Source organism: Giraffa tippelskirchi, chromosome 8 (genome assembly GCF_054371585.1).
Source record: "Giraffa tippelskirchi isolate mGirTip1 chromosome 8, T2T-mGirTip1v1.2.pri, whole genome shotgun sequence".
NCBI lineage: Eukaryota > Metazoa > Chordata > Mammalia > Artiodactyla > Giraffidae > Giraffa > Giraffa tippelskirchi.
Window position 1 is genome coordinate 19,636,104 of NC_137282.1, and position 18,663 is coordinate 19,654,766.

Consider the following 18,663-nt stretch of genomic DNA (forward strand, 5'->3'; position numbering starts at 1 on the left):
AGATATTTGTTTTAGTTTCCTGAAACTGAACATAAAGACATGAAAACATGGGGGGCTGAATTGATTACAGCGCTCTTGTGTATGCATGCGCAGTTGAGTCTGACCTTTTGCGACCCAGTGGACTGTAGCCCACCAGGCTCCTCTGTCCATGGGATTTTCCAGGTAAGAATACTGGAGTGGATTGCCATTTCCTCCTCCAGGGGATCTTCCTAACCCAGGGATCGAACCACTGTCTCCTGCGTCTCCTGCATTGGGAGGTGGATTCCTTATCACTGTGCCACCTGGGAAGTCCCTAGAGTGCTCTTAGAATGATACTTAACTCCAGTGAAAATTAGTTAGCACTGCTTTAAACTCTTCAAACTTCTGTGGGTTTCGGGAAACTTAGTTTTCTTACTTAAAAGTGGGCTTTTAAAAAAAAATCTATTTCCACACTCACATAGCTGCTATCCCTTGCATCTGGGAGTTTAGAGAGAGATTTTGTCTTGGCTTCAAATACCATCAAACTTTCCCCTCACAACCTAAGTGATTTGCTGTAAACACAAGTACATTCTCCTGTCACAGGGAGAGACAAATAAAACAGATGGTCCATTGCACATCAGCCCACATGACCCCAAATAGTGATTCTTATTTTGAAAACTATGCAGAAGAGATGTTTAGTGGAGCAAGTATGTAGCTCAAGCAAGCTTTTTAACTGTAAGCGTCTGGCCCTAGTCCTTGCACTCAGACTGTTGCTAGGTAACCGTTTTGAAATGGACACCTAGCGACTATTAACTGCCATCCTTCCTTTCTACTCCATTATTCTATAAACAGACTTGTACTTGCTAAATCCAGTGTAACATCAGAAGTCCAGGGCAGGAGCTAGGGAGAGAAAGAGAGATTTTAGACTATTAGTGCCTATTTATGGAAATACTTGAAAAACATATGTCAATCATGGAAGACTATTTTCTTATTATTTCTACTGTTTTAGACCACAAACTTACCACTTTCCAAACCAATGTGTTAGTGTTTTAATTTTGTGTTGCTTTGCATTTTAATTTATTTTTTATTTAATTTTGCCTTTTATTTGCTTCAAAATCTTTTTTCCAGTTTTACTGAAGTATAATAAAAATTGCATAGTTAAGGTGCACAATGTGATGACTTCATATTAATATATGTTGTAAAATGATGACCATAGTCAAGTTGATTAGCATTCATTACCTCACATGGTTACCTTTTTTTTTTTTCATTTCTTCCCCTCTTCCCACCTCCACTCTGGCAACTACCTGTTTGTTATCTGTATCTGTTTCTGTTTAGTTATATTTGTTGATTTGTCTTTGTTCTTTAGATTATACTTGTATGTGAAATCATATGGGATTTGTCTTTCTCTGTCTGCCTTATTTTACTCAGTTTAATACCCTCTAGGTCCACCCAGGTTGTTGCAAATGGCAAGATTCATTCTTTTTTGTGGCTGAGTAATGTTCCATTGTGTATATATATATATATATATCACATCTTTATCCATTCATCTATTGATGGGCATTTAGGTTGCTTCCGTGTCTTGGCTGTTGTAAATAATGCCGCGATGAATATAGGCATGCATGTTTGTTTTCAAATTACTCTTTCTGTTTTCCTTTGAAAAATACCCAGAAGTGGAATTGCTGGATTGTATAGTTTTTAGTTTTTTTTGTGGAACCTCCATACTGTTTTCATAGTAGCTTCACCAAATTTACATTCCCACCATGTTGCTTTAATTTTTAAAGGTTATGCTTAACATTTCTCTCAAAATCCAGTAAGTATATAATTTTGATATAAAAGAAATAAAAACTAAATTTGTACTGTCCTTCAGCTCATTTAAAAATTATTTTGTGAAGATGATGAGTTCATGTGAATTATGTTCCCAATTATTACTCCATTCAAGGGCATAATCTTGTGGGCAGGAGTCCATTCTATGCCCCACTTTCATTGACTAGGATTAGGTGCTTAAAAAGACCTCAGAGTGTCTTAGAAGGAGAGTTATACAGTGAAAAGTTATGTACCCTCACTTTGTGAGGGATTCAGGGATTGGTGGAAGGATAGAAGGCAGGGAGGAAAAGATACAAGTAGAATCTATATTAGTTGGGATTAGATTCCTTTGTGACATTCAAAACAAGGGTTAAATAAGGCAGAAATGTCTTTGTCATTCCGTGTCAATTCAGCCAGTCTGGTGGCTCCGCAGTCACGAGAAGATGAGTTTCTTCTGTCCTCAACCCTGTCTTCTACCTTGTGGTCCCAGGTGTGTGTTCCTGCTGGACGTGGTACCCCACTGTGCTCAGTAGGAAAGGAGAAAAGTGAGAAGGGCGTCCCCTCCCTTTCAGGACACTCCTGGAAGTTTCACATCTCACTTCCAACTAGACCACAATGTTCATGGACAGTTTCTTTTGCCTGTAGTCTGACAGACTCCACTCATTTCCAGAGTTACTCAGATTAACACTTGATTCTCTGCTACCCTCCCCTCCCGCCAGGAGGCTGCTTTATACATTTAATACAGATAAATTGTTTTGTCAATTCTGTGTTCTATCTCAGGATCCCTCACCCTCCTCTAAATGATTTATACAGTTGCATATACTATGATTCACTCTTTGTGCTATAAATATAAAATTCTGTAGGCTTTGTTACATGTATTTTAAATATTAATAACATATGCTGTTTTGATATTTTAATATATTATGTATAATAATTTAGTCTAGTAATTTAATATATTATGTATAATAATTTACATTAAAATAGATTATAAACCACAGCAAATAGTTTGCTTAGCATTGCGTAGCTGTTAAGTGGCAGAGCTTGAATTCAAACCGAGATGAATGAATCTTCAAAGCCTCCATTCCTTCTGAAATGCCATTCTCTGTCTCCAAGAATCTCAAATCTGAATCTTCTCATGTGATGGGGAAAACTTTATAGATGTCCCTATGTAGAGTTGCTTGCTCTTTCCCATATATTGGCATAACAATATATGCCAATACCAGGTCTACATACCAGGTCAGGTCTAGAGAGTGGCTCTGAAAGGTTGTTTTTGTTTTTTTTTTTTTAGAATTGCCAAATATCATTGGATGAAAACAGCACATTGGCAGCTGATTTGGTAATAGATCAATGAAAGGGCACAGACCCGTCAAAGCTGTGGATAGGGCCTAATTGGCAGTCAACTGTAAAATCCCATTCTATCACGCATATCTCCCCCTTGTATTAATATGTCGGACCTGTCAGTACCTATTTGCAATCTCTGCTACCTCCAGCTGACCAGCAACTAGCTGATACTTTGTTTATCCATTCCTTGCCACCTTATTACCCATCTGTGCCCTCTCACTTCACATGTTGTAATGTACCCGGTAAAGTTGCTCCCCTTCTGTTATCATGATTATGGCTGTGGAGGCTGAAAGAAGGTGGAACTGGCTCAGTGGCAGAAGAGAACATGAGCTTTGTGTCAAAAGTTTTGCAGTCCAAGGAAAAGAACAAATGCCTTTTTCATAGAAACTCAGCTAAAATTCAAAGTGAACCCCACTGTATTTTTCTCTGCCCTGCCCTGCCATTCCAATGCTTTCTATGGTAGAGAGCATTAATCCATTAACGGTCTTTATCCATTCCTCATTCTTCCTCAGTAGAAAATCGTTCAGTGATCCTAGGCTCATGGCTGTCCAGAATAATGTTTTCCATACTCTCTGGAAAACCACTCTGTTGATGCAGTTGCCTCCCACAGGAGTGCAGGTTAACAACAATTCTGAAACTGCTATACATGTGTACTGGAATTGAACAGTTAAGTAAATAGACATGTATGGTGAGAAATAGTTTTTTCTCTGTTGTAGCAAGGGAAGTTGGCTATAATGATCTATGTGGTAATGGGTTTGAGGTGAAAGTATCTATGTGATTTCAGGTTTAGATTAATATACATGCAAATAGTTATGTATAGAAATACTGAAGGATATGTGTCAATACATGAGTTAGTATATATACATATAGTTCCTCTTTCAGAGGAGAAGCAAAAACACTCCAGTAGCAATGAGCACATTTGTCACCCAGATCTTGATTTCCAATACCATCCTCCAATAAAAGGAACCGGGGCGTCTCAAGAAATGGCTCATCCTAAGACTGTGGCAGAAAATATGCAAGATGAACTTGGAGCATCTTATCGAGCCAGAAACTGAAGAAGTGCTGAAGAAAAACCACAATGAAGGACCATGTCAAAGAAACAAGGAGCCAACTGAAAGGTTCCCTGTGGTCAAAGGTGGCAAATCTTGAGCAAGAAATTCAAAAGTGTTTACATCAACAGAGGAATGGATAAAGAAGATGTGGTACATATATACAATAGAATGTTACTCATTCATAAAAAGGAATGAAACTGTATCATTTATAGAGATGTGGATGGACATAGAGACTATCATATAGAGTGAAGTAAGTCCAAAAGAAGAAAATCAGATATTGTATATTAACCATATATGCTGAATCTAGAAAAATGGTACAGATAATCTTATTTGCAAAGTAGAACTAGAGACACAGACATAGAGAACAAACATCAATGCCAAAGGGGAAGAGGAGCGGGCAGGATGAACTGGGAGATTCGGATTAACATATACACACTACTATGTATAAAACTGATAACTAATGAGAACCTACGACATAGCACAGGGAACTCTACTTGGTGCTCTGTGATGAACAAAGTGGGAAGGAAATCCAAAAAAGAGGGGATATATGAATACATATGGCCGATTCACTTTGCTGTACAGCAGAAACTGACACAGCAGTATAAAGCAACTATACTCCAATTTAAAAAAAAAATTAAAAGTATTGGATTATAACTAAAGGTGTATTTTAAAAAACCGTGAGTCTGTACAGATACAGAAAATGACTGAATAAATAGGATCTTCAAATAATATGTAGATAATCTGCCCTCAAGGAGATGGATCATAACTCCCTACTCCTTAAGTGTGAACTGTGCATTGTGACTTCCTTGTGAAGGCTACAGAATGGGAAAGTGGAAAAAGAGGGCAAATTGTAAAGTTACCATAGCAGAATCTGACAAATGTTACCTCAGCCAAGAGATTAAGGGTAACATTAACAATGATAACCCATGCTGATAATTTATGTTCTTGACATGATATGATGAAAATGGCATTCTGCTACCTCTGGGGCCTTCCTCTTAAGAACACTTAGCTCCAGGGGGATTCCTTGGTGGTCCAGTGGCTAAGACTCCATGATCCCTATGCAGGGGGCCCGGTTCAATCCCTAGTTGGGGAACTAGATCCCACATGCCACAACAAAGATCAAAGATCTGCATGCCACAACTAAGACCCAGTGAAGCCAAATAAATAAATGAAAATATATTTTTTTAAATGTCCTTAGAAAAAAGAACACTTAACCCCAGTCTAATGAGAAAAAAAAAATTAGACAAATCTCAATGGAGGGAAATTCTATTTATTCCTCAAAATTGTCAAGTTCACCAAAAAGAAAGTCGGAGAATCTGTCATAGGCAACAGAAGCCTAAGAAGATATGATGATTAAATGTATCCAGGACGAGGTCTTAGAAAAAAGACAGTAGGTAAAAACCAAGGAAATGTGAAAAATAGGGACGATAGTTATTAATAATATGTCAATATTGTCATGATAGTATTTCATTCGGAGAAGGCAATAGCAACCTACTCCAGTACTCTTGCCTGGAAAATCCCACGGACAGAGGAGCCTGGTGGGCTGCAGTCCATGGGGTCTCGAAGAGTTGTACATGACTGAGCAACTTCACTTTCACTTTTCACTTTCATGCATTGGAGAAGGAAATGGCAACCCACTCCAGTGTTCTTGCCTGGAGAATCCCGGGGACGGCGGAGCCTGGTGGGCTGCCGTCTATAGGGTCGCACAGAGTCGGACACGACTGAAGCGACTTAGCAGCAGCAGCAGCAGCAGTATTTCATTACACTAATTGTAACAATTATATCATACTAATGTAAAATAGTAATAGGGAACACTGGGTGTGGGATACATGGAAACTCTCTGTACTCTTTGTAATTTTTCTGTAAATATAAAACTGCTCCTGGTCTTCCCTGGTGGGTCAGTGGTAAAAAAAAAAAAAAAAAAAAAAAAATCCATCTGCCAATGCAGGAGACACAGGTTCGATCCCTGAGAAGATCTTCCCTGGGAAGACCCCACATGCCACAGAGCAGCTAAGCCTGTGTGCCACGACTATGGAGCCTGTGCTCTAGAGCCCAGGAGCCGCAACTACTAAAGCCCAAGCACCCTAGAGCCTGTGCTCCACTACAAGAGAGTGAGAGTGAAAGTGCAAGTCATTCCGTCCTGTCCAACTCTGCAACTCCGTGGACTGTCCATGGAATTCTCCAGGCCAGAATACTGGAGTGGGTAGCCTTTCCCTTCTCCAGGGGATCTTCCCAACCCAGGGATCAAACCGGGGTCTCCAGCATTGCGGGTAGATTCTTTATCAGCTGAGCTATCAGGGAAACCCACAACAAGAGAAGCCACTGCAACAAGAAGCCCGTGCACCACAACCAAGGGTGCACCACAACCAAGGGGCCCGTAGCCCCTTGTTCTCGGCAACTAGACAAAACTGCATGCAGTAATGAAGACTCAGCGCAGCCAAAATAAATAAAAATTTAAAAACTGCTCTAAAATAAACTGTTTATTTTTAAGATAATGATACATGAAAAGTATGTGCTACATTGTAAGCATTCAGTATGTGTGTTGACCTGTTGTTCAGTCACTCAGTTGTGTCCGACTCTTTGCTACCCCATGGACTGCTCTCTCCAGGCTTCCCTGTCCTTACTGTCTCCTGGAGTTTGCTCATACTCATGTCCATAGAGTTGGTGATGCCATCCAACCATCTCATCCTTTGTCACCCTCAATCTTTCCCAGCATCAGGGTCTTTTCCAGTGAGTTGGCTCTTCGCATCAGGTGGCCACAGTACTGAAGCTTCAGCATCAGCCCTTCCAATGAATATTCAGGGTTAATTTCCTTTAGGATTGACTGGTTTCACCTCCTTGCAGTCCAAGGGAATCTTGAGTCTTCTCCAGTACCTCAGTTCAAGAGCATTAGTTCTTTGGGGTTCAGCCTTCTTTGTTTTCCAACTCTCACATCCCTACATGACTACTGGAAAAACCATAGTTTTGACTATATAGACTTGTTGGTAAAGTGATGTCTATGCTTTTTAATATTCTGTCTCGGTTTGTCATAGCTTTTTTTCCAAAGAGCAAGAGTCTTTTCATTTCATGGCTGCAGTCACATCTGCAGTGATGTGGGAGTGATAGCTTAGGTGAACGGTGTCAGATTCATGATCTCTGAAGAAGATTTAGCTTCAGGACCAGGGACCAGGCTTGATCACTCAAGAGCTTTTGCATAGCAGAGTTTTATTAAAATATGAAAAGGGACAGAGAAAACTTCTGACACAGACATTAGAAGGAGGACAGAGAGTGTCCCCCCTCGCTAGTGTTAGCAAGGGGGTTATATACTTTTTTAATTAGTTATTACAATAAATCAAAAGAATGTCTCAAGGTTGTAAAGAGCTTACTAGACCCACTCCTATAATTTACATTCTACAATAACAGGATTAGTCAGAAGGTTTTCAGGAAGGAGAAACTGTCCTCAAGCAGGATACACTGATGTTTTATAATCCTTAGTACAGAGTTTAAACTGAGTAGTTTGTTGTGTAATCATCAGTTCCCAGCTTAAAGAAAAAAATGTTTTATGTGACTAAGACTAAGGAATGTAGAGGAAAAAAACCCCACATTTGTCCTTTTCTCCTTCTTGAGAGCCCTAGACCCCTCTCTCCTCCTCAGGGACCCTGGACTTTCTATCAACCTGCCTAGGAATTGACTCTCTCAGGAGCCCAAGAAAATAAAGTCTGTCATTGTTTCCATTTTTTCCCCATCTATTTGCCATGAAGTGATGGGACCAGATGCCATGATCTGCGTTCTTTGAATGTTGAGTTTTAAACCAGCTCTTTGACTCTCCTCTTTCATCTTCATCTAGAGCCTCTTTATTTCCTCCTCACTTTCTGCTATTAGGGTGCTGTCATGTGCATATCTGACGTTATTGTTAGTGTTGGCCTGATCTTGTTAGTGTTATTAGTATTAGTATTGTTTGTGCTGACCTGAGCTTGTTGTATTATTGGTACAATTCCCCAAACTGAGGGAACAAATATCTTTACTGCCATGGGAACTCTGTATAGTGAGACAGCATTTTTGGAATTTCTCCAAATTCCTGCAGAGTTAGTTCTTCTCCTGAGAGGGTGTATAGAACATGTTTTCATAAAGAAAACAAACAGCCTTTTTTTTTTTTTTAAAGCATCTAGAGTCTGGAACAAATATGGACTTGAACACCAGAGAGTAGGGAGTGACATATGAGCACAAAGCTTATGTTGAAACTGACTCACTTCGCAGAAGATAACAGAGTTGCAGTGTCCTGATTAGTCACACCCCCTACTCTGCTCTAATGGTGATTACAAAAGTCATACTGTTTTTATGGGCGACACCCAATGAGCCAGACTAAACAGGAGGAATTAAGGGAGTGTTTAAATAGGAGTGCCGAATGATGACACCAGCCTCGTTGCTTCAGAGAACTTATACCAATTGCAAGCCCAGCAACCCGGAGCAAAGTGGGGGAAAACAATTCTTTGAAGGAGCTTAAGTAATCAAGTGACAAGAAACACAAGATGCAGAGGGACTGAAGATCCAGAGGGTTCTGGAAGCACCCAGCAAGATGAGCCACTGATGGAGACAGGGTTTCTCATCCTAGCTTTTAGAGAGCTAAGCTCATGTACTTTTCCTTGCTGATTTTTTTTTTTTTTTACAAATAATTTCTTTTTCACTAATTCTTTCCTTATTTGTATCCATTTTTCTCTGTTGCCTTTGCTCCATTCACAGTCAAGCAAACCAAATAAGTACCAATTGTAAGAAGTTGACAGAAAACAAATGAAAACCATATATGCTTTTGTGGTGGAGGGATCTGCATTGCTAAATGTAATGAGTGTGTTACAACAGAGTTCTGTTTTACTTGAAGCTGTAGGTATTAGAATTCATAGAACGTTCAGACATGCGAAACAAACATCATCTTCTTTCTGCCAGTGAGAGTGATTGATGATGAAGGCATAATGTGTCCAAAATACAAGTAAACACATTTGGAGTGAATTTTGTTTATTACTAAGAATGATTTTGTAAACAGTTTAAATCATACAAATGGCTGTTTTGATCCTGTGTGGCTCATGTAGCATGTCAAAATTTTGACTACTATTAATTGTATCTCACATTTTCATAGCTTGAAAGTTTTAAGAAGTGTTTCAAACACTTCATCGCCGTTGGTGTCACTTTGACATCTGTTTCATTTTAGCTCAAGGTAACTTAAATCTTAGAAATGCATTTAAAACTAGATCCTTCTAAAAAACAAAACAAAAACCCTGGGGTGAAGAATACTATAAGATATTAATAATTTTGTAATAATTTAAAATATGTAGTATGAAAGTGAAAGTCACTCAGTTGTGTCCAACTCTTTGCGACCCAGTGGACTATATAGTCCATGGAATTCTCCAGGCCAGAATACTGGAGTGGGTAGCCATTCCCTTCCCTGGGGTAGAGTATGTAGAATTACACAGAAATCTAGAAACCATTACATCAAGGTCCTCTGGCTTTGTCTCCTTCCTGGAGTCCATTCTTGGATCACATCAGAAGATCCCTGAACTGAGGCTCTTCTACAAAAGTCTCCATTTGGCTGACCTTCAGAAGTTTCTATAAGGAAGCCACACCTTGGATAAAATAAATCAGTATCTCTGAGAGTAGGATCCAGTTATCAGTATTCGTAAAATTTTCAGGTGATTCTAAAATACAACCAGATTTGAGAACCACTGTCCCTATACAAAAAGGAACTGCTACACAAAAAGGAACTGCTTGATGAAAAATGAGATTGTGTGACCCTCTGGCATACAGAATTTTGAGGTCCTATCATTTCTAATAATGTTTGAAGAATCAAAAGCAAAATTAGACTTTGAGAAATTCTTTTACAGACAGTGCATAAAAAGCTTTCCCTGTGTTTGTAATTGATTTGGGGTGGTGGAAGCATTTTAAAATTAAATGAGGGATGGGCATAATGAAACTAATTGGTAATTACTTGTAGACCATATATTTTCTGCTAGGGCAGCAACTTGCTTTGTTGGAATTACTGGCTACAGATTAAGGAACAAGATCTTGAAATAACATTTACAGTAACTGAGTCACCTGCTGTCACAACAAACTGATTTCTTACCTGAGAGGCTTTCAAACTCAGGAATAGTAAATGCTTTTAAATGAGTTGTAACAAGCATAAGATGTAGATAAATGACTTTGGGGAGTCAGTTGCTCAAGACTGAATATCCAAAATTCTTCTCTAAATCTAGCTCTGACATTGATTCATTCATTGATCTTTTGGGATTTAGTATTTTTGTGCTTTCATTTTCCCAGCTATAAAACAGAGTATTAGCATCTGTTTCATGGAAGTATTAAAAAATTATTTATAATGCACTTTGAAGATGAAAAATACATGTAATTACCTTCCATAAGAGTTCCCATAGAAGTTGCTGAAGATATGACTAAAGCTCATTGTTCAAGCTGGAAGTTAGACTCTCTTAAATGCGTGCCTTTTCAACTGTCCATTCATTGATTCAACAAATATTCAATTCAATTGTGACCGACCATGTGCCAAGGCTTAGGTTACTTAGGGGTGAAAAAAATCCCCTATCCTCATGAAGTTATAGTCCTGTGTGGGGAAATAGAAAACAACCAAACATATTCAGGTAAAGATAAGTGCTTGAGGAAGGGGTAGAAGGAGATGGGTAAAGAGAGAGAGTTAAACAGGGTAGGAGTGTGGATCCAATTTGGTTAGAGAAGGTCTCTAGGGAAGGTAACAAGAAAAAATGCAGGAAGGAATTTCATGCAAACGTCTTAGGAGAGAGATTTACAAATAGAAGGATTCATTAGTGGACAGGGTTCCAGATCTTCAGGAGTAATACAAAGGCCATCACAAGAGGGATGGAGTGAGTGGGGAGATACTATTTTAAATTAGTATCAATCCACGCATTATCAGAGTCAAAGTAATACTATACTTCTTTTCCAAGTATACAATGATGGTTTACATATTAGCATAGGAACTCCAAAAACATAGACCTAAACATTCTTTTCTCTCATTCTCTCCTTCCTTCCCTACTTCTCTTTCTTTCTTCTACTTTTATTCAGATATTAATATAATTGACATACAGCATTGTATAAGTTTAAGGCATACAACATAATGATTTGACATAGATACATCATGAAATGATTATCACAATAGGCTTAGTGAACATCCATCATCTCACACATATACAGAATAACAGAAAAAGAAAAAAAATATTTTCCTTGTGATGAGAATTCTTAGGAATTACTCCCTTTAATGACTTTCATATATAATGTACAGCAGTGTTCATTATATTTATCACGTTGTACATTATATCCCCAGTATTTATTTATCTTATAGCTGGAAATCCTTTTTTTAGTCAAATACGTATTAGTACCCATTAGTTCCTAGATTAAAAAAACAAATTTTGTACTCAAGCAGTATACTGTTTAGAGAATTATATACCAAAGTTTGCTCTCAGATGAAACTAAATTAAATTAGTATTAAGTTTTTACTAGCATTTAGACAGATTCTATGGTGATGTTGCACTTAAAAAAAAAAATTCTATCCAAGTTACATAATAAGAAAAAAGTGACTCCTAAAAAATAATGACACTGGAATTAGACTCCAAAAGACTAATTTTTAAAATTTTCTCTATGATCTCAAACAATGCACTCTATTTTTTGATTAGGCTGAAGGATTATTCAGAAGAACACAGTGAATGCTTTCTAGAAGTTATATCTTGTAGAATATAGTACTGACAAAGGAAAATGTATTAACAGGTTTATCATCAGAATAATAAGAAAACATCTGAAAGATACTGAATATTTTAGGCAAACCAAAATGTATAGATAATAATGTAATGGATAACACATTTTAGTTAAAGATAATCTGTAATCTGTATTTTATTTCATTTATATAAGATTAACAGCAATGCCTGCTTAAATAACTTGGTCTTTTTTCTCTTTCTCTTTTTGAAAAAAATTTAAACAACTCATGGCCAAAACTGTATCCAGTATTACCCAGATGACAGATAACATATCATTTTATCTGTAAATATTACATTATGTACCTTGAAAATTGGCTTAGTCGTTCAGTCGTATCTGACTCTTTGCTACCCCCACGGACTGTAGCCTGCCAGGCTCCTCTGTCCAGGGATTTTGCAGGCAAGAATACTGGAGTGGGTTGCCATTCCCTTCCCCAGGGCATCTTCCTAAACCAGGGATCAAACCTGGGTCTCCTGCACTGCAGGCAGATTCTTTACCATCTGAGCCACCAGAGAAACCTGTACCTTGAAAGAAAGTGAAAAGGGAAAGTGCAAGTCGCTCAGTCACGTCCGACTCTTTGCAACTCCATGCACTATACAGTCCATGGAATTCTCCAGGCCAGGATACTGGACTGGGTAACCTTTCCCTTCTCTAGGGGATCCCCAGGGATAGAACCCAGGTTTCCTGCATTGGGGGCAGATTCTTTACCAGCTGAGCCACAAGGAAAGCCCAAGAATACTGGAGTGGGTAGCCTATCCCTTCTCCAGGGGATCTTCCCGACCCAGGAATTGGACCAGGGTCTCCTGCATTGCAGGCAGATTCTTTACCAACTGAGCAATCAGGGAACCTTGAAAAGATAGTTTTGAATAAAGCTTCAGTTGGCTCTGCCAACCCGCAAAAAAAAAAAAACAAACAAAAAAGCAAAAAACACTGAGCAATGCTTCAGTAGTAGTATGACAACCTCCATTCTACTTTTTGTCTCTGTAAGTCTGACTACTCTAGATACCTCATGGAATTGGAATCATGCAGTATTTGTCCTTTTGTGACCAGCTTATTTCACTGAGCATAATGTCTTCAAGGTTCAACCATGTTGCAGCATGAGTCAGAATGTTCTTTCTTTTTAAGACTGAATATTATATTGTGTATATTTTGTCTATCAGATTATCTCATAATTCTGTTTTAACTGTTTTATTTCCATCTTTATTTACAAATTCACTGAATTCTTTAGGGGCAAAAAGCCACATAGAACATATGGTAGTGATATTTTTCAAAACCCAAAGAGATGAGGAATCTAAGAATCAACTGACAGAATATAAATGCTTTGTAAGATCATTTTAGGAACTCCAACAATCCAAAGTCAACCACTTCAAAAATAAAAACAAACTGCTTGGGAATCCCTGGCAGTCCAGTGGTTAGGACTCAGTGCTTTCACTGCCATGGGCCTGAATTCAATCCTTGGTCAGGAAACTAAGCTCTCACAAGCCATGCATCGTGGCCAAAGAAACAAACAAATCCAAACCAAAATCACACTACCTTCCACAGGACCAGTTTGGTGGATGCGGTTATCTGCCCCACAGTCCAACATCACTGCAGAGTGCTCTGAACCAATGGGCCTGGCTCTGTGTGCCCAGCTTGGCTGGCTGGGAATGAGGACTGTGCTCTGGCATGTTGATTCAGTGCCCTTGGCAGAGGCACTGCCAGTGTTTGTTCCCACACAGAATTTCCCAATACATCTGAAGTCGGCTTGTAGAGCAACAAGATGCTGTGAGCCTGCATGATCATTAAGTCATGCAGTCTCTTGAAAGACTATGTAAATATCAGAGAGTCAAATGGGAATAGATATTTTGCATTATTGATGTCAGACAGGGAATGAAAATCTGAAGGTTCTGAACTCATTGTAGTTAATTATATATTGACAGGGTTGGAATATTGGAATTACAGTTCTAGGACTTCCCAACTTCTTTCCAATCTACCCTTTAAAAAATATTATACTAAGGACAACATCAGGATCATATGTTAACATTTATGAAATTTAAAATATATTTTCCTTTTTTTTTGGCTGTGCCACACAGTATGTGGGATGTTAGTTCCCAGACCAGAGCTTAAACCTGAGCCCTCTGTATTGAAAACAGAGAGTCTTAACCACTGAACCACCAGGGAAGTCCTTGAAATACTTTAATTACATTGACTAAACCAACAAATTGTGTGATTACAAAATTTTCACCATTGACTTGAAATATATTGTTGTTCAGTTACAAAGTCATGTCTGATTCTTTGTGACCCCATGCTGCAGGCTCCTCTGTCCTCCATTATCTCCCAGAGCTTACTCAGATTCATGTCCATTGAGTGGGTGATGCTATCCAACCATCTCATCCTCTGAGGTCCCCTTCTCCTTTTGTCTTCAATCTTTTCCAGCATCAAACTCTTTTCCAGTGAGTCGGCTCTTTGCATCAGGTGGCCAAAGTATAGGAGCTTCACCTTTGTCATCTCCCAATTTTCTCTCTTCCAATGAATATTCAGGGTTGATTTCCTTTAGGACTGACTGATTTGATCTCCTTACAGTCCAAGGGACTCTCAAGAGTCTTCTCCAGCACTGAAATTCAAAAGCATCAATTCTTTGGTGCTCAGTTTCTTTATGGTCCAACTCTCACATCCATACATGACTACTGGAAAAACCATTGTTTTGACTATGTGGACCTTTATTGGCAAAGTGATATCTCTGCTTTTTAATATGCTGTCTAGGTTTGTCATAGCTTTCCTTCCAAGGAGCAAGAGTCTTTTAATTTCATGAAATATAATTGATGGTTAACTTTTTTTTGACGTATACTTGATTTACAATGCTGTATTCGTTTCAGATGTACAGCAAAGTGATTCAGTCATATATATATATATATATATATATACACACACATATGTATATATATTCTTTTTCATATTCTTTTACCATATATATATATATATATATATACCATAAAATATAGGTTTGAGTTCCTTGTGCTATACAGTAGATCCTTGTTGGTTGTCTATCTTTTATATAGTAGTGTATATCTTTAATCCCAAACTCCTAATTTATCCCTCCCCCCCTACTTTCCCCTTTGGTAACCATGAATTTGTTTTCTATGTCTGTGGATATATTTCCGTTTTGTATATAAGTTAATTTGTATCATTTTTTGTTTTAATAAGCTTTCTGCATTTTGTTCTCTTGAACATATGTATCTATACAGACCCTTCCTGTCACAAAATGCCTTATATATGAGAGAGGAAATAACACTATTCCCCTTCTCTTCCAATATTATTATTGGGGAAATAATATTCACCAGTTTGAAGTCTAAGTAAACCAAGCATGGTATAAAATACAGTTCTCTGGTTGTACTAATGATAGGTAAAAGCACTATCCAAAATATGCCTAAATGGAGAGTCATGGAATATTAATGTTGAATGGAATGTGAAGATTCTGTAACTCAGGAAGCAATAATCCCTTTGGATACATGAATTGAAAATCAAGTGAAAGCTATGGATCTTCTCTCTCAAAAAATGCATATAATTTTTCTTATAATTTCATGTGTTTATGGACCATCTGATACCTCAAGCATCTGGTATAATTCATCTCCTTTCTTTTATGCTTAATGGAATTGAGAATCCTGGTGACTGTGTGTCCTGCCCACAGCTACAGACTGAAGTAGGGTAGAGAGTTCACTCCAAATGATTTTTACTATCTTGGTTATGAAATTCCTAAGCAAATGATTGATGTGAGCGGCCCCATTGGGCCCAAGGTATCACCCACCCAGCTTCTGACAGTGCCTCAAATTTTCGTACGCAGGAGTTTCAGGTAATACCCAGCCCTTGGTATCTGAGGGGGCATTGGTTCCAGGACCTCCATGCATAAGAAACCCATGGATGCTCAAGTCCCTTATATTAAATGAAGTATTTGCTCATTACAGACACACATTCTCCCTTATACTTTAATTCTTCTCTAGATTACTTATATTAACTAACACAATGTAAATAAATGCATGTACGTGACAAATTCAAGTTTTGCTTTTGGGAATTTCTGGAATTTTTTTCCCACCAAATATTGTTGATACACAGTTACTTGAATTCTCAGATGTGGAATCTGAAGATATAGAAAGCCTGACTACACTTGTATTAACATAGACAAGACATTAAGCACTGCCCTGCATCCAAATGCCAGGTGAAGGCACCCAGAGGATGACAGGGGTCACTCACCCAGATTCTCTCTCAGGCTGAATTCTCCTTTGGGACTCTTGGACTCCTAATCTGTTGTTGCCTTTGAGGCCTTTATGCATTTGCCTTTTCTAACGACCAGCTCTGCATAACATGGAGGAAGAGAGGCTAGAGAAATCTGATGTCAAAAAAAAAAAAAAATGGGGCAGAAAACTCTCTTTACCAAGATTAAAGTTGAGTGAAGGCGGCATTTTCAGAAACTGAACTGATTCAAATTTTTTTGTAGCCAGAAGTGAGAGTTCTGGAAATTTTTTTTGGGGGGGGGAAATGTTTTGTATTGAATTACTAGGCAACATATTCTCAATATTTTTTAAATGTATTTTAAAATACCAGCTTTATGGGTCTCATGCAATTAACCTAGGGAAATTGCACATGATAAATAAAGGTTGCACAAAGGGCAAGAAGGAAGCTTAGATCCGTATTCCAGGAAAGAGGGGGGTATTTCCTTGTGAACAAACTTGCTCTCAAACAAATCACAAACTGAAATATAGAAACATAATCTTAACTATAACTTAAATATAACAAGCACTTTTGTGATTGCTTGAGCAAAACATATGTACTTTTTTGTATGACTTTCTTTTGAAGTATAACTTATTCTAATGACAAAGATAATACCTATTATAGAAAATTTGGAAAAAAATTTGTAATTCCAGGTAAAAAATTTTTTTTTTCCAATTCATGTAACAGCTACTGACAATTTGATGTATTTTCTCTGATATTTTCAGGCTTTTTTCTGTAAAGGTCGATTTATACTACCCACCCCTCCACCCCAAATATACACACACATACATATAGGTACTATAATTGAGCAGAGCCCTATGGGGCCTTCCTGCCACACATCCCCCTCATCTCTGCCCCTCAATCCTGTCCTTCTCTGCTTGCCTCATGTTTGTAGGAAAAATTTAGCCTCCTAAGCCTTCCCCGAGTTCCAAAGAATATATTAAATCACAGAAGTGAGAAAATGCAGAAAGAAAGGAAAACAGTCAAGCAAGAGAAAATAATAATAGTTTAGGTCCATTAAACAAAGTCAAGGACCTTTAGTTCCTCCTCAAGGATTATAGATAATATTTTGAGACAAATCCTTTGGGCTGTTTTACAGATACTGAAACCTATACCAAGTGGAAGAAGTTAACTGCTTATTGACCACAATTGCATAGACCCCAGGCCATGTGAAACCAGCAAATTGATAATATTGACTCCAATTACCTCACCACCAACCTATCAGAAGAATGTCCACGGGCTGATCACGTACCCCACAGCTCTCTTCCTCAGACTATCTTTAAAAACCTTTCCCTGAAACCCATCAGCAAGTTCAGGCCTTGTGAGCACTAGCTGCCTGGACTCCTTGCTTGGTTTCCCACAGTAAATGCTGCACTTTCCTTTGCCACAACCCAGGGTCAGTAGATTGACTTTATTTGGGAATGGACCCTAATTTGTTTTGGTAATAGTATGTGTGTATGTATTGGGTTGGGGCTTCCCTGGTGGCTCAGTGGTAAGGAATCCGCATGCCAGTGCAGGAGACAAGCGTTCGATCCCTGGGTGAGGAAGATCCCCTGGGGAAGGAAATGTAACCCACTCCAGTATTCTTGCTTGGGAAATCCCATGGACAGGGGAGCCTGGCAAGCTACAGTCCATGGGGTCGCAAAAGAGTTGGACACGACCTAGCGGCTAAACAACAGAGACAAATGTATTGATTTGGTCAAAAAGTTCATAACAGCTCACAGAAAAACCTGAACGAAAGTTTGGGCCAACCTAGTATTTACACTAACATGAGGTAATGCTTATATGAAGAACTGTATATTTTCAACAAATGTTATTACATAGGTATTTTTTAAGTTCTTAAATTTTCTTGGACAGCAATTTCTAACAGCTACATAAATTCTATTATATATGCATACCAACATTTACTTAACTGTTGGAAATCAGGATGTTTTCAGTTTTCCCCACTGGATATCCTTGGATATGGATATTTGAGGGCCATGTCTACCTTTAGAATAATTCCCATGGGTAGAACATTTCTTACTTTTTTCACTTTCATGCATTGGAGAAGGAAATGGCAACCCACTCCAGTGTTCTTGCCTGGAGAATCCCAGAGACAGCGGAGCCTGGTGGGCTTCCGTCTATGGGGTCGCACAGAGCCGGACACGACTGAAGCGACGCAGCAGCAGCAGAACATTTCTTAAGGATTTTTCTGCATATTATTAAATGCCCTGATTGAAATTGTACCAATATTGTATTAGCTGTAATACCTGAGAGTACCTCATTTTTTTCTATTAATATTACATGTTAAAACATCTTTTTCTTTTTTTGCTTTTACTTTTTATTATACCTGCATGAAATGATGGATGCTAACTAAACTTATTGTGGTAATCATTCATAATATATGTAAGTCAAACTGTTGTGCTCTACACATTAAATTTATATAGTGATATGTATAAATTATATCGCAACAAAACTGGGAAAATTATACATACACTGTATGCCAATTGCATAGGCTAAATATGGTATCCTATTTTAATTTGCA

At 38.3% G+C, this 18,663-nt stretch overlaps 2 long non-coding RNA genes across 2 annotated transcripts in view; one reads left to right on the forward strand and one right to left on the reverse strand.

The window, feature by feature from the left end:
- LOC145517777 (uncharacterized) overlaps window positions 1-18,663 on the forward strand; it is a 25,957-nt gene continuing 7,294 nt past the window's right edge. The window contains exon 1 of the long non-coding RNA XR_014062322.1: window positions 1-162. This is a non-coding gene — a long non-coding RNA (uncharacterized LOC145517777). The remainder of the gene's footprint in view (window positions 163-18,663) is intronic.
- LOC145517776 (uncharacterized) overlaps window positions 11,060-18,663 on the reverse strand; it is a 20,607-nt gene continuing 13,003 nt past the window's right edge. The window contains exon 2 of the long non-coding RNA XR_014062321.1: window positions 11,060-14,487. This is a non-coding gene — a long non-coding RNA (uncharacterized LOC145517776). The remainder of the gene's footprint in view (window positions 14,488-18,663) is intronic.